The sequence below is a fragment of the Trichogramma pretiosum genome, unplaced genomic scaffold (genome assembly GCF_000599845.2).
Source record: "Trichogramma pretiosum strain Unisexual culture from Peru unplaced genomic scaffold, Tpre_2.0 scaffold1, whole genome shotgun sequence".
Classification (NCBI taxonomy): Eukaryota; Metazoa; Arthropoda; class Insecta; order Hymenoptera; family Trichogrammatidae; genus Trichogramma; species Trichogramma pretiosum.
In genome coordinates, this window is record NW_019641703.1 from 5,159,325 (window position 1) to 5,171,682 (window position 12,358).

General features: G+C 39.9%; 1 protein-coding gene and 1 non-coding gene across 4 annotated transcripts in view; one reads left to right on the forward strand and one right to left on the reverse strand.

Annotated features, from left to right (window-relative positions):
* The window catches only part of LOC106655834 (acetylcholine receptor subunit alpha-like), a 110,764-nt gene that overhangs the window by 58,689 nt on the left and 39,717 nt on the right, over positions 1-12,358 (reverse strand). The window lies entirely within an intron of this gene.
* Trnan-guu lies at positions 10,241-10,313 on the forward strand. Its single transcript has one exon. It is a non-coding gene; the product is annotated as a tRNA-Asn (tRNA).

Sequence of the window (12,358 nt, forward strand, 5' to 3'; positions counted from 1 at the left end):
ATTAAATTTCAACAATCGCTCGCTGGGGCACATGTTTATGCGTTAAATACATTTATAGCGAAATGAAAATTGTTTTAGTACAATACACGCAGCGATCGCGCCAAAGATGAATTTAAGCGAGCTCGCGGGGCTTGCGCATGCGATCGTACAAAGCTCGGTTTTAACGCGTCGACGATCCTCGCGATAGAGAACAATGCGGACCCTTAATAAACGGATCGTTACATATATGAACATTGTGTATTATTCGTTATTCATTGAACAGTCGGTTTTATAAAAATGTTAATTTTAATTTTGTGTTCTCTGATGTATTATGCGCCAAAAGTAAACCGTAAACTTGGTTATTTGTTAGCTATTCCAAACCCTAGTAGAATTTTTGACCTGATTACCAAAAGTGATAATCTAAATTGTTTTAAAATATATTACTATCAATTGGCTAGATTTAGCGATTATTCTGTTACAATCATCATAAAAATACTAAGCGCATTTTAAATGGACTCTAAATGACACTTTGAATATTATAATATCACTTTGAGTCTCCCCCACTAGATGGCAAGTACATTTTTTTCTGCAAATCTTCAAGTAGAAACTTAAAAAGAATTGAATATAAATCGTAATTGTATAAGTTCAAATTTGAAAGAATATTTTTCAGTGTTCTGCAATTTTCGTAATTAACCGAATTATACGAATAAAAGACTACTCGAAGTAGTCGGTAATAGAGTGTACTTAATCTAGTAGTATTTTAGATAATTCATCGAAGAGTTCGCCAACTTTTTTATCGGGTACAAAACCTAGCGTGTTGGGTCGAGTTTTATTAATCGAACTCCCCACGTCACGAAAGCTTTTGAATTTCCACGTGGACCAAAAAAATGTTAATAAATCGAAGAATGAGAACGGGCGAAGAAAATATCGAGTGTAGTGCCGCACGGGGCCCCCGCACACGAGAGTACACGATATATCGCGCGCGGCGCATCTCTCAAGGAGGATCATGGAGCATGAATAGTAAAGCAAGTTTTGCGACGTGCACACAGCAGCAGCAGCTCGGCGGTACACTCGAACTTGTCTTCGGTTTGCGCGAACGTCACACAACACACAGAGCAGTACAGTAGCTCACGAGGCTGCACACAGTAGTACAGTCGCCTGCACTTCTTGCGGCTACGTCAGAGAGAGAGAGAGAGAGAGAGTACAAGCGCGCGAGTTCAGTTTGCCTTAAGCCATTTCTGCTACTGCTCTATATATATGTACATATATACCGAAGGAGAAGAGAGAAGGAGAGAGAGGAAGAAAAGCTCTTCTCGGAGATATGGAGCAAACGCGCGCGAAAGAGTTTGCCCGCGAGGAACTTGAAAATTACATATATTGTATATATTCTATACGTATATATTCCGCGCTATGAGGAATCGTTACAATAATGTCCCTCTTATATAAAGGATTCCTTAAGACACACACACACACTCCTACGTGCATATGTATGCACCCAGCGTGGAAAGTTCGAAGTACACACTTCTGTATAATACACCGACGACGCGTGCGGCGCACGTGCGTAAGTAGTATACATAAGATAAACACGCGCCCGGCGCAATACGGGGCTTTCATTGTGTCCCGCGCGCAGTGCACAGTACTCGAGCGAGCGAGCGAGTTGGCGCAGAATTCGTTATGAATAACACGCGGGGAAGTTTCTTACCCGTTCGTATAGTCGTTGAGCGAGGTGAGGTTGACTCTTTGCCATAGAGAGCACCGCGCGTATATAATACAAGTTGCTAATGCGCTAAATTGTTGTTGCCAGCGCCCGTGCGCCAGCACCAGCCTATGACTACATTACGAGGCGTGTACGTAACGTCGAAGTTTCTTGCGGGGAAGGGGGCTTCGACGCGCACCCCCACCGACACAATGCAATTGGTGTAATTGTTAGATTACTCGACTCTGGTGTGGCCCGCAAGCGCATGGTTGCATATTTAATCGACTTGCGTAACTACTGCCACGCACGATCATCGACGAAGGTGCTCCTTTTTCAAATTTTTAATTTTTTCGCTCGCGTTACGTATAATACGCGAGATATTATTTTAAGCGCGGTCTCTCGGAAACGTACCGCGCGTTCGTTATTTTTTCTGGACTGGCATAATAACGTCGTCTCTAATGAGTCGCAGTGGGACGCAAGAAAAGGCCAGCGCGCGGCCCGTTTTCTCAAATTCACTTTCAAAAGATGCGGAATGAAAAAAAAGAAGTAAAAAAAAGAAAAAAATGGAAAATCTTTTGGAGCAGAGTTACGCGAAGTTCGTAACGAAATCATTGCGCACTACTCGTGGTCGCGTATTATAATGCGAAGCATATATATAGGAGGAGGAGGGAGAGAGAAAAAAGAGCTTCCCATATCATTATAAGCATTCAATTCGCTCAACGGATTTCTTTACCTTCAATATCTTCAATCCAATATCGCCCGAGCATTCATAATAATTTTGCTCTCTCTCTCTCTCTCTCTCTCTCTCTCTGTACCAATGTTCGCCATTCGGGCACATAATGTGATGGAATATTTTGCGTCTTTTGAAAAATGATGAAAATAAAAAAGAAAAACGCATCGAAAGTAAGTTCGAAGGACACTCTTACATAGGTATAGTACAGGACGATGTATACACACAGAGTTATTCCATCTCAACTTGGGCGTGTAATTTCTTCTCGTACACATCGTATTATACAGGCTATATAGATGTAGCGAGGAAGAAGAGTCTTCTTCTTCTGCTCCGTGATGTTTTTCATGAAAATTTTTCTGCTACTGCCGCGCTCCGGGCGCATTATTGTGCAACGCCGTACGCGCAGTCGGCTGGAAAATGTATTTTTTTTTCTGTAACGTCCTTACGTGTATACGTGCTATATAGACTTTCGCAAGTAGTAGTAGTAGTAGTACACCCCGTAAGCGCCGAGCGAATTTTTAAACTACACGATCGTGTCTCGCAAACACGTTGTCCGTCGGTGTGCGTGTGTGTGTCCCGTGCCGTGCACCACTCGGTCGCTTGGCAAAGTTGAGACATTGTTGCAGTGGGTGTATATTTGTGTTTGCTGCGTGGGCCGTATACTTTGCCCTGTACACGGTACACCGAACGTTACGTCGCATTGTTGATTAAAAAATAATATTAAATAAAACATGGCTGCGGAACCCCCCCAACCACCCTCCGGTTCCCTGCGTTGCGCTCGCGCTGAAACTTTTCTTCTTGTTGTTGATGAATCTCGACGCTGCGCCATATACAACGTAGCGATACTCCCGCGAGTTTAATACGGTTGATGCGGAAGACGCGCGCGCGCACGAGACGCGGAAAAGTTTTTTCGAGCTTGCTGCGTGTATATAGCAGAAGCGCATGTCTTGGCCCGAGCCTTTTGTGTACATTAAAGTTGAATCTTGTGATTTTTAATGTTTCGCTGCGCAGTTGCGGGCGAATTCACAAAATCCTCGACTAGCTCGAGATGACGCGCGCTGCGCTCTCAAAGACGTCGTACGTAGAAATGTAATAATTCGGTATAGAGGTTCATTCGCGTAGTTTTCATTCGGAGTTCACCCGCATTGGATTAAAGTAGCTTTTCTCGCAAAATTAATTCATAATCTCATACATTCTACTTTCATTCGAAATTAAATGCTCGGGGGGCCGAAGAGAAGTAAGCTTACAATTTTACAATAAGACCGGGGTAGAATAAGATTATAATTCAATTGTACGATATTTTAAGGCTAGAAAAAGCAATTTTGGCAGAAGTTTCTCAGCGGCGTGTTCGTTCGGAGAAGAGGTGAAAAAAAAAACGAGAGAGCGAGAAATAAGAAAAAAACGTTGGCCCCATCTTTTCTTCGCTCGCCAGCTCTCCGCCGCGTTCGACGATTATTATTGAATTTCCTCCTTCGCAGCTCCTTTAACGAGATATTAATTTTATCCGCGGCACAGTGGCATTTCAAAGTTATAAAACTGTTAATCGCATCAAAAATAGAAACGATGATTTTTCATCGTTGCCTGTACCAGCTCCTCGCGTGAAGAAGCCGGCGCCCCTTGCATAGGATGTAGCTCTGCCTGTACTCACGCGCGCGCAGCGCACGAGGCGCACTCGTGAAATTGATGAGAGTAAAATAGCCGCGCGCGTATATATACTTTTATCTCCGGCACACGATGTGTGCAGCAGACTGCGCGAGCGATATTTCCTTGTAATACTTATTACACATAGAGAGCGGAGGTGGGCGTCTTTTATCATTTTCAACGAGGAAACGGGTTTTCGAATGAAACATTAACATTCGGCTTGGTGCGCAGCATGGAAAACGACGCGCCCCCAGAGTTTTCATCTTTTTCGCGTGTACGTTTCGCCAAATTAGTTTTAAAGAGTTCGAGATAGCTCGAAATAAGAGAAAAGGGAGAGAGAGAGAGAATACAACGACGAGCATGTATGACGAGCGCAGGGCAAAACTATTGAAATATGGATAGAAATTAAATTGAAGGATCACATGTACAATAATTTTGCACGCGCAGGGGGGGGGGGAGGCTTCATGAGCTCCTTTAGAGGAAAAATAAAACTCGAAAAAAGATTTCGCGTAATTCGTTTATAATGAAGAATACACGGAAATGTACTTTGGCGTGAATCAAGACGCGGGTGGTAGGTGATATTAAAAATTCATATCAACACTGCATCCATAAGTACAAATTTTACAGTGAGATAGAGAAAGAAGTGTCAGGGCGGCGTGGAGAGCTTTTCAAGATATTAATTTTTTTCTTTCTTTTTTTTTTTTTCATTTCATCGAGACGCGCGCACGAACTTTTCCACGTCGACTTTTACTTTATGAAATTAAATTGTAATACTGAATTTCAAGTCTTATTTTTAAAGGGAGAAGCGAGAAAAAATTCTAGAAAATATCACATTTGTATGTACGCGCGGGCTCGTACGCGACCATTGTAAAAGAGCCAGGTGAAACGCTATCAAAATGCATGTATGTTAAATATATTTACATTGAAAAATTCCCCACGCGCGCGAGCACGCGTCCTGTCCGAAAAAAGCCCACGTGCGGGGACGCCTTCATTACATTGTACACATACGCTTGTGCCTAATTCGAGACTCCGACTCGAAGCCCGAGCGTTGCTACACTAGTGTGTGCCAAGTGCATTAGTAAGCACGTCAAATCATTCTAATAGAGAGAAGTGGAGAATACACATACACCAGAGGCATTCATCTCGCCTGTACAGTTCGCGCGCGTGTGTGTGTGTGTGTGTGTGTATGTGTACGTGCGCAGTACACGACGGCCACGCGAATTACCACCACCGGTGGTCACAACGATACACGGCGACGCACGGCGCAATTAATCGTCGGCAATTAGACTGCGACAATTAATTGCCCGGGATTCCAAGCAGCTCCTCTCCGGGTTGACAAGCACGTATGTGGGCAATGGAAAAGGACGAATAATAACGCGCGAGAGAGAAATTGCGAGAGGATCGATTGCGATCCAAGCATTGAATCCAAGTATTGAACGCGTACATAAAGAAAAAGTATGATTTCATTTCCTCGATCGAATCAATGTCAGTATACACTGGTGGTGACTATTTTTTTTTTTTCTAGAGAATCGAACGAATATAGTATACACAGATGTCGAAGAACGTCCTCATCGAGGAGGATATTGCAAATCATAAATATAGCAAAAGATTAAAGTTGATGGTTATTAATGTCGCGCAAAAGTTCCGTTTAGCAGCGGAGCTCGTAATGCTCTTGAATTGCGCGTAAACGAGTATGAAATGTTTTTCAATTAATGCAGAATTCAAACGCTGAATTATATTTATGAGAGCGCGGATAATACGACAAGTTTAATAGCGAAATGCATTTTCAGTGGCAAACTACTACAATTCCAACTAATTAAGCGTAATCATCGTAAGTAATGTTTTGAGAATTTTCTTTCGATGGACATTTCAATTGATATACACACGATGACACATGCGAATTGTAATATTTTGATTTATCGTAATCTGCGCGAGACGCCTCGCATTACTAATTGAATTGTTTCGCCCGTCGGTTTTCTAACGAACAAATTCGATAGAAATTATTAGACGTCATCTCATACTGACAGTTTTATTACGTTCGTAATAACGAACGGAACTAATTTATCATCTTCGCCATTAAAATTGAATAAAATTACTCCCAAGTATCGAGGCCGATCTTACTGCTCGTTTCAACTTTAGTTCTTGCCCGTAAAAGGAAAACGTAACTTTTGAAAGCTCGTACGACCGTAAAAAAATATATAGAAATCGGGAGGCTTGCACGAATAAAAATTAATGGAAAATTCACATCTTAACAAAATTAATCAGCAACATACCGCAGGAAAGTTGCTTGATGCTGCGCCATCGTAAACTCAATTTATAGACAAAAAAAGAGCGCTACCAGTCGTGTTTGAAGTATTAATAAAGGAGTTGCTCTCGTGATTTTACCCAGGAATTCAAAATGCATAAAATGCAAGTATTAAAAATATTTAATTCAATCTTAGAACATAATGTTAATAATACCAAGATAATGATTGTAAAAATTTATAAAATTTCATAACAATGAATTTAATATTACTCACAACAGAGGTAGTTAAAAAGCAGCTCATATTTAGAAGTTCGAACTTCAATTTCTCTATACATCATGTCTATAGTCTACTAGTACGGCTCATATCACATCTAGCGTGACATGCCGAAAAATTTAATAGAAACTAAATACATAATTTTAGAGAGTACATAGAAATATTATAATTATCAATATTTTTTCAGTAAAACAATCAAAACTTATTTGCTTAAACTTATTTATTGTAATTTAAAAAAAAATTGCAAATTTTACATCTACATAACACCAAACATAATCAAAAGTTACTGCAAGTATACTAAAGTTTGGAGGTGATAAAGTTATGAGGTTTGGAGCTTTGGAGTGTAGCTGTCAAGCAAATGTGACATAAATCTTCGTTCGTCAGATGGTCAAGGATCATTTCGCAGATTTCAAGTGGTAATCGTTTGTGAATCAACTCCCAGAAAGGATTCAAGGCCCAGTGCAGAAAAAATCCTCTTGATAATTTCTCACACAGATGCAAATCACAAGGTTCGCGATAATTTTCGAATAAATAGTGACCCAACTGGAACTTCCAGTAGTCTGTGTACGTGAGTAGTTTTTCCGCCTTTTCGGGTCGTAGCAGAGTCAGATCGTAGAGCGACACACTCGGACTTATCATCACTTTTTTTGTGTCTCTATACGCCACCTTCTTCCCCTCATCATACCAACCAGACTTTTTGAGTTCGTCCGACTTCTCGAACAATCCATGTTTGGCGAAAAATTTCATAATCGTCAGGACGTCGCTCCGATCCAATTGGTACCCTCTTTTCACTATGAGCTCGACAACAGCCAGAGCTCTAGAAGCTAGGTGGAATCTATATCCATATTTTCCGCGTGTCTCATATTCCCACGAATTAAATCTCTCGGCGAAATAATTTTCAGTGGGAAAAACGAAGTTGGACAGATCAGCGTCATGTTCGAAGAGAATATCGATGCCATCTGGCCAGAGATTTGCCACGGCCCATTGTAGGGGTGTCCGACCCAACTTATCTTTAGCGTCGACCATTACAAGCTGCTGTTTTTCGTGGCAGATCTTGAAGAATAGATCAATCGAACTCGAATTCGAAACTATTGGCAGCTGGTAGAAATGATGCAGAGCTGTCCATCCCTCCTCGTTGGCCAAGTTCGGATTGGCGCCTTTCCTCAACAGAAATTCAATCATTTCCTTGTTTTCGCATTTTACGGCTATATGTAGCGGTGTGTTGCCCAACTTATCTCGGGCGTCTATCTGCACTGGTTGGTATTTTTCGTTGTTGAGCTCGAATAACGTCTTCGCCAAGTTATAAGCAGTTAAGTTAGTCAACGTACCAGTGTTTGAATGAGTAATCCATTCATTCTGGCAAATCATATGCAGAGGTGTTGATCCGTCCTTGTTGACTAAATTTGGATCAAAGTCTATTCTACGTAGCAATTCGACCATCATATTCTCTCCATATTTCAGAGCCAAGAACAGCGGCGGATCAAATGAGCTCGATTTTTCAAGAAGACAATTGAGGTCCTGTCCATGTTCAAGAAATTTTTTGATCGCATGTTCACAGCCAAACTCGCAGGCCACATGAAAATGCGTATGTCCGAACTCGTCGGTGTAATTCACCTCGTACTTGTCGTATACTGTAAAAAGCAGCAACACGATGTCTTGGTGTCCGAGTCTAGCCGCATGATGCAATGGTGTAGTGCGACGGGACGATGGCTTGCCGTCTATATCAACTTCGGGCTTGTCCTTGTATCCGATGCGACGCACGAACCAGAAGAACGCACACAATTCACTGTCATATTGCTTTGCTTTAAGATTGTTAATGGTATCCAAAAGAAGACACTCAATTTCTTCGGTCCGAAAAATATCTTGGAGATTGGGATCTGGGCCCTCCCAATCACTTATTAAAGGATAAATTTTACGGAGAAATTCGTGTCGCTCGCCTTCGACCTGCCAATTGATATTTTTTCGCCAGCTCTTCAATCTTTCTATTCTTTGTTGGCTATCCAAATTTTCAACGGATGCGTCGTTGGACGTGGACATTTTTCTGCCCTCTCACACACAGAACACAATTGTTTGTAATTTAGAATATTTTTTAATTTTTTCACAAAAATTACTCGATGAAAATGACACGATCTTTTTTCTGTTCACGCTGCGGCGTCGTAACTGTACTTAAGAGAGATTCAATTAAAGTAGCGCGAGTTACGTAGAGGGGGAGTTATAATTATAGCATATGGCTAGGCATAGGTGCAGCTGCTACTTCGCTTTCTAATTGTTTCTAAATTCAAAGACTCCGACTTCGCGTATGTTTAGATAAGAGCAAACAGACGTAGCGAGAAAGAAAGGAGAGAGAGTGAGAGACAGCTTAGATAAAAAATACTACGTTGAAGTTTTAATAAGCTGCTTCTATCACGGAGAGAAAATATACGCGATTGAAAGGGGACCTGTACATTACTTGGATCTGATGTGATTGCTAGTGATGAGACCGCACTGCTTTTTGTATTCATTAATTTTTGAAAAACTTGCTTACGTTTTAACTTATTTGTTATATACCAATAACCTAGCATTAAGTATGATAAAATTTAAATATAATTATTAAAATAAGACGCTCAAACGAACGCGTATGACGCTTGATCTCGCGAGCGAAGAGGCGAGTACAGTCAAGATGTACGCTATGCTATGCGAGGCTGGTACAGGCATACGACAGCGCACACTGGCCCAATGGTCGCGTGAATGTATGTGTGAGTGTAAACGGCCAACGCACACCGGCACATTAGATCGAGCCCCGCACGTGTATGTGTCCCGAATATCATATTAGAGACTCCGCGATATATTAAACGGACTTGTAATAAAATATACTTAACGAGTGACTACGAATGAAACATACTTGTATTTCGCGAGAAGCAATAGAAATTTATTAATAGCGCACTAGTTTTTGTAACTGAAATTATACAGCACGAGTGCCGAAGTGACTTATTGTATTCGCAAACGGTAAAGCTCGTGAATGTACATCCGAGCTTGCACCATCTAAGCCGCCGCCACCACCAGCCAGGCAGCCGCGACCGTCAACTCAACAGCCGCCACCACCAGCCAGGTAGCCGCGACCGACGGCCAAGCAGCAGCCAAGCAGCAGCCTAAACACAGCCACCAGCAGCCGTTCGATGCAGCAGACCGACAGCCACTACTAGCAGCAGGATCGACTATCATCTGCCAAAGTAGCTTGTAAGCTTTGTTTCAATAGTATTAAGTTATTTTGTTTATAATAAAGTCTAATTGTGTGTGAATCTCACTCAAACATTTTACACTTATTTCATGTTCCTCCCCTCAGTCAGCAACAGTAACAATTCATTCTAAATAATAAATTTGTTACCCAATACCAAAGGGTATATAACATATTTAATAATTTAATGATATTAATCTAACAGACAATCATTTAGCAACAAAGCGTATTTTAACAATATTCCTTATATTCTTTAATTTATGTATACTCCATGTTTAAAGACTAGAAGATTTAGTTAGCTGGTATTACGTTTAAAAATATGCTCCTGGCAAAATTTGGGCCGTATTTGAACTAAATTAACCCCTTCAAATTTCCCCTGATTTTCTCAGATCCCGATGCCAATATGAAGACGCCGGCTAGTTTTTACACTGAAAATGTGTTTTTCTTCAATTGCATTCGAAGCCTCCGTGGCGCAATGGCTAGCGCGTTCGGCTGTTAACCGAAAGGTTGGTGGTTCGAGCCCACCCGGGGGCGTTTGTTTTTGCTTTATTAATTTTTAATTTGTTACTGCAAATATTTATGTATACGCTTTAAATTAACGATGAATATTGATTGAAATATTTTTAGCTTCATTTTTTGTTCTGAAGCTTAAAGGTATTTCGTAGAGTTTTTGAACGACTTTATTAATTTACGAAATCGATAAATATAATACTTACACGGCCACTATTTAGTTAAATTTTTAAAAATATCAAAATTTTTATTTTACATCGATCGGATCATGAGATATGAGTAACACAAACGTTTCAAAAAAATAATTAGTTCACGTTCTCACCACTATGCGGTGAAAGTAGAAAAATTCACTTCCCATAAGCAGTGAACTCAGAAAAGACTACTTATACTCGGCGCATTCTTTCATACATCGTCTTCAGTAGGGTCAATACTGATCCACTTAGCAGATGATGATTTTGTCGGCTGAGACTCTTTATGATGCTCACCAACTGCCTACGAGGTCGAATATCGCACGGTCCGTAGGAAATTCTGATGCTACTTGAAGACAACCCACCACAAATAATTAAAAAAAAATTTTTACAATAAAAAATCAACAGTTATCATGCCTGCTGTTTATTTATTTTTATTATGCGTGATAAATGCAAAGAGAAATTTAAATAAAACTTGTTTAAATAAAACTTTATTTAAATAAGATTTAACTAAAACTTATCTTAAGAAACAATTCGATAGTGCTCTCAATGTTATCACACATACATGCTCTACATACGGAAGAGTAATCTCCAAAAACACACCAATCTAACTCAAAATACGCATGTGACTTATATTCAAAGAAATTTACAAGAGTTACCCAAAAAATGGCTCAATTAATGGTATCATTCGTATAGCAATGACTTAATTAATTTATGTTAAATTTTTCGAAATAAAAGTTACAATTTTGCTATCAGCTCATCACGTTCTATGCATTTCGTCAAAATCAGTTTTAAGTCGTAAGCTTTTCTTTGTCAATAAAGTACAAAAAGCAATTGTCCTAGCATTGTAGCGGGAAGTTCGAACAACGAAAACTGATAATATACAGGGATAAACCCTATAAGAAAAACCGATATGTAAAATGTCGAGAGTTAATGCATTATTGGGAGAAGTGCATTTTTTACAAAGAATCGATTAAAAGAACAACTCAATGCATCTTTTTTGTCACTAATTGTTAATTATGCTCGAAAGAAGGTCGATAATAATTAGTTTCGACAAGACAAGAGGGAAGTATTTTCTTCAGGTACGTGAGGCTACGTTCTGCGGTTATTTTATGCGTGAGCGTTAAGAACTCGAGTAAAACGAAGCAAAAGAGCATTATTCGCAGAGAGTTTTACGATATTGCTTTTATTTTTATTTTCTAGTCCACGGTATTTGTAAGCCCGGAATTTGAAACGTTTATTGTTCGACGTAAGACGATGTCGAAAGGGAGGAAAAAAGCAATACTACGAGAACCCTTGAAATGCATTTATTTTACATGTTCTATAGTGGTCAGAATTAATCTTGTTTCATTCTGCTTCGACGAATTGACGTCATTTATACAAATTAAAAGTAATGACGTCTTATAAGTGTTAGATTTCGAATAATTTGCCCATGTAATGAAGTGCGCAAGACTCCAATTTATTATTTCTACTCAAAAAGTTGTAACAACGAAGGGCGAGTGCTTTTTACATCATATGACCTATAAAAGATTTTTTTCCACTTTTTTGCATGTTAGTAATAAGACCTGACTTTTTAATAATACAACGCTTGAACGCGTAAAACTGTTTTTGCTTTTCCATACAAATGACAGCTCGTTTGCCTCGTCTAAACCACACCTGTTACAGACTTTGAACAATGTTCTCTGATACCTGTATATAATACATATACTCTTTCTTTGTTTAGCTGCAAACATCGTTGCTCATTATTTCTCTTCTATTGCACGAGCTTTTTTCAAATATATCCTCTCATTAGAAAGAAGCTATTATTTCTGGAAAAAAGGTAACATTATTTTTCAGAAAATTACACCACATCGGTTGTTAGACGAAACAGAAAGGAAGCGA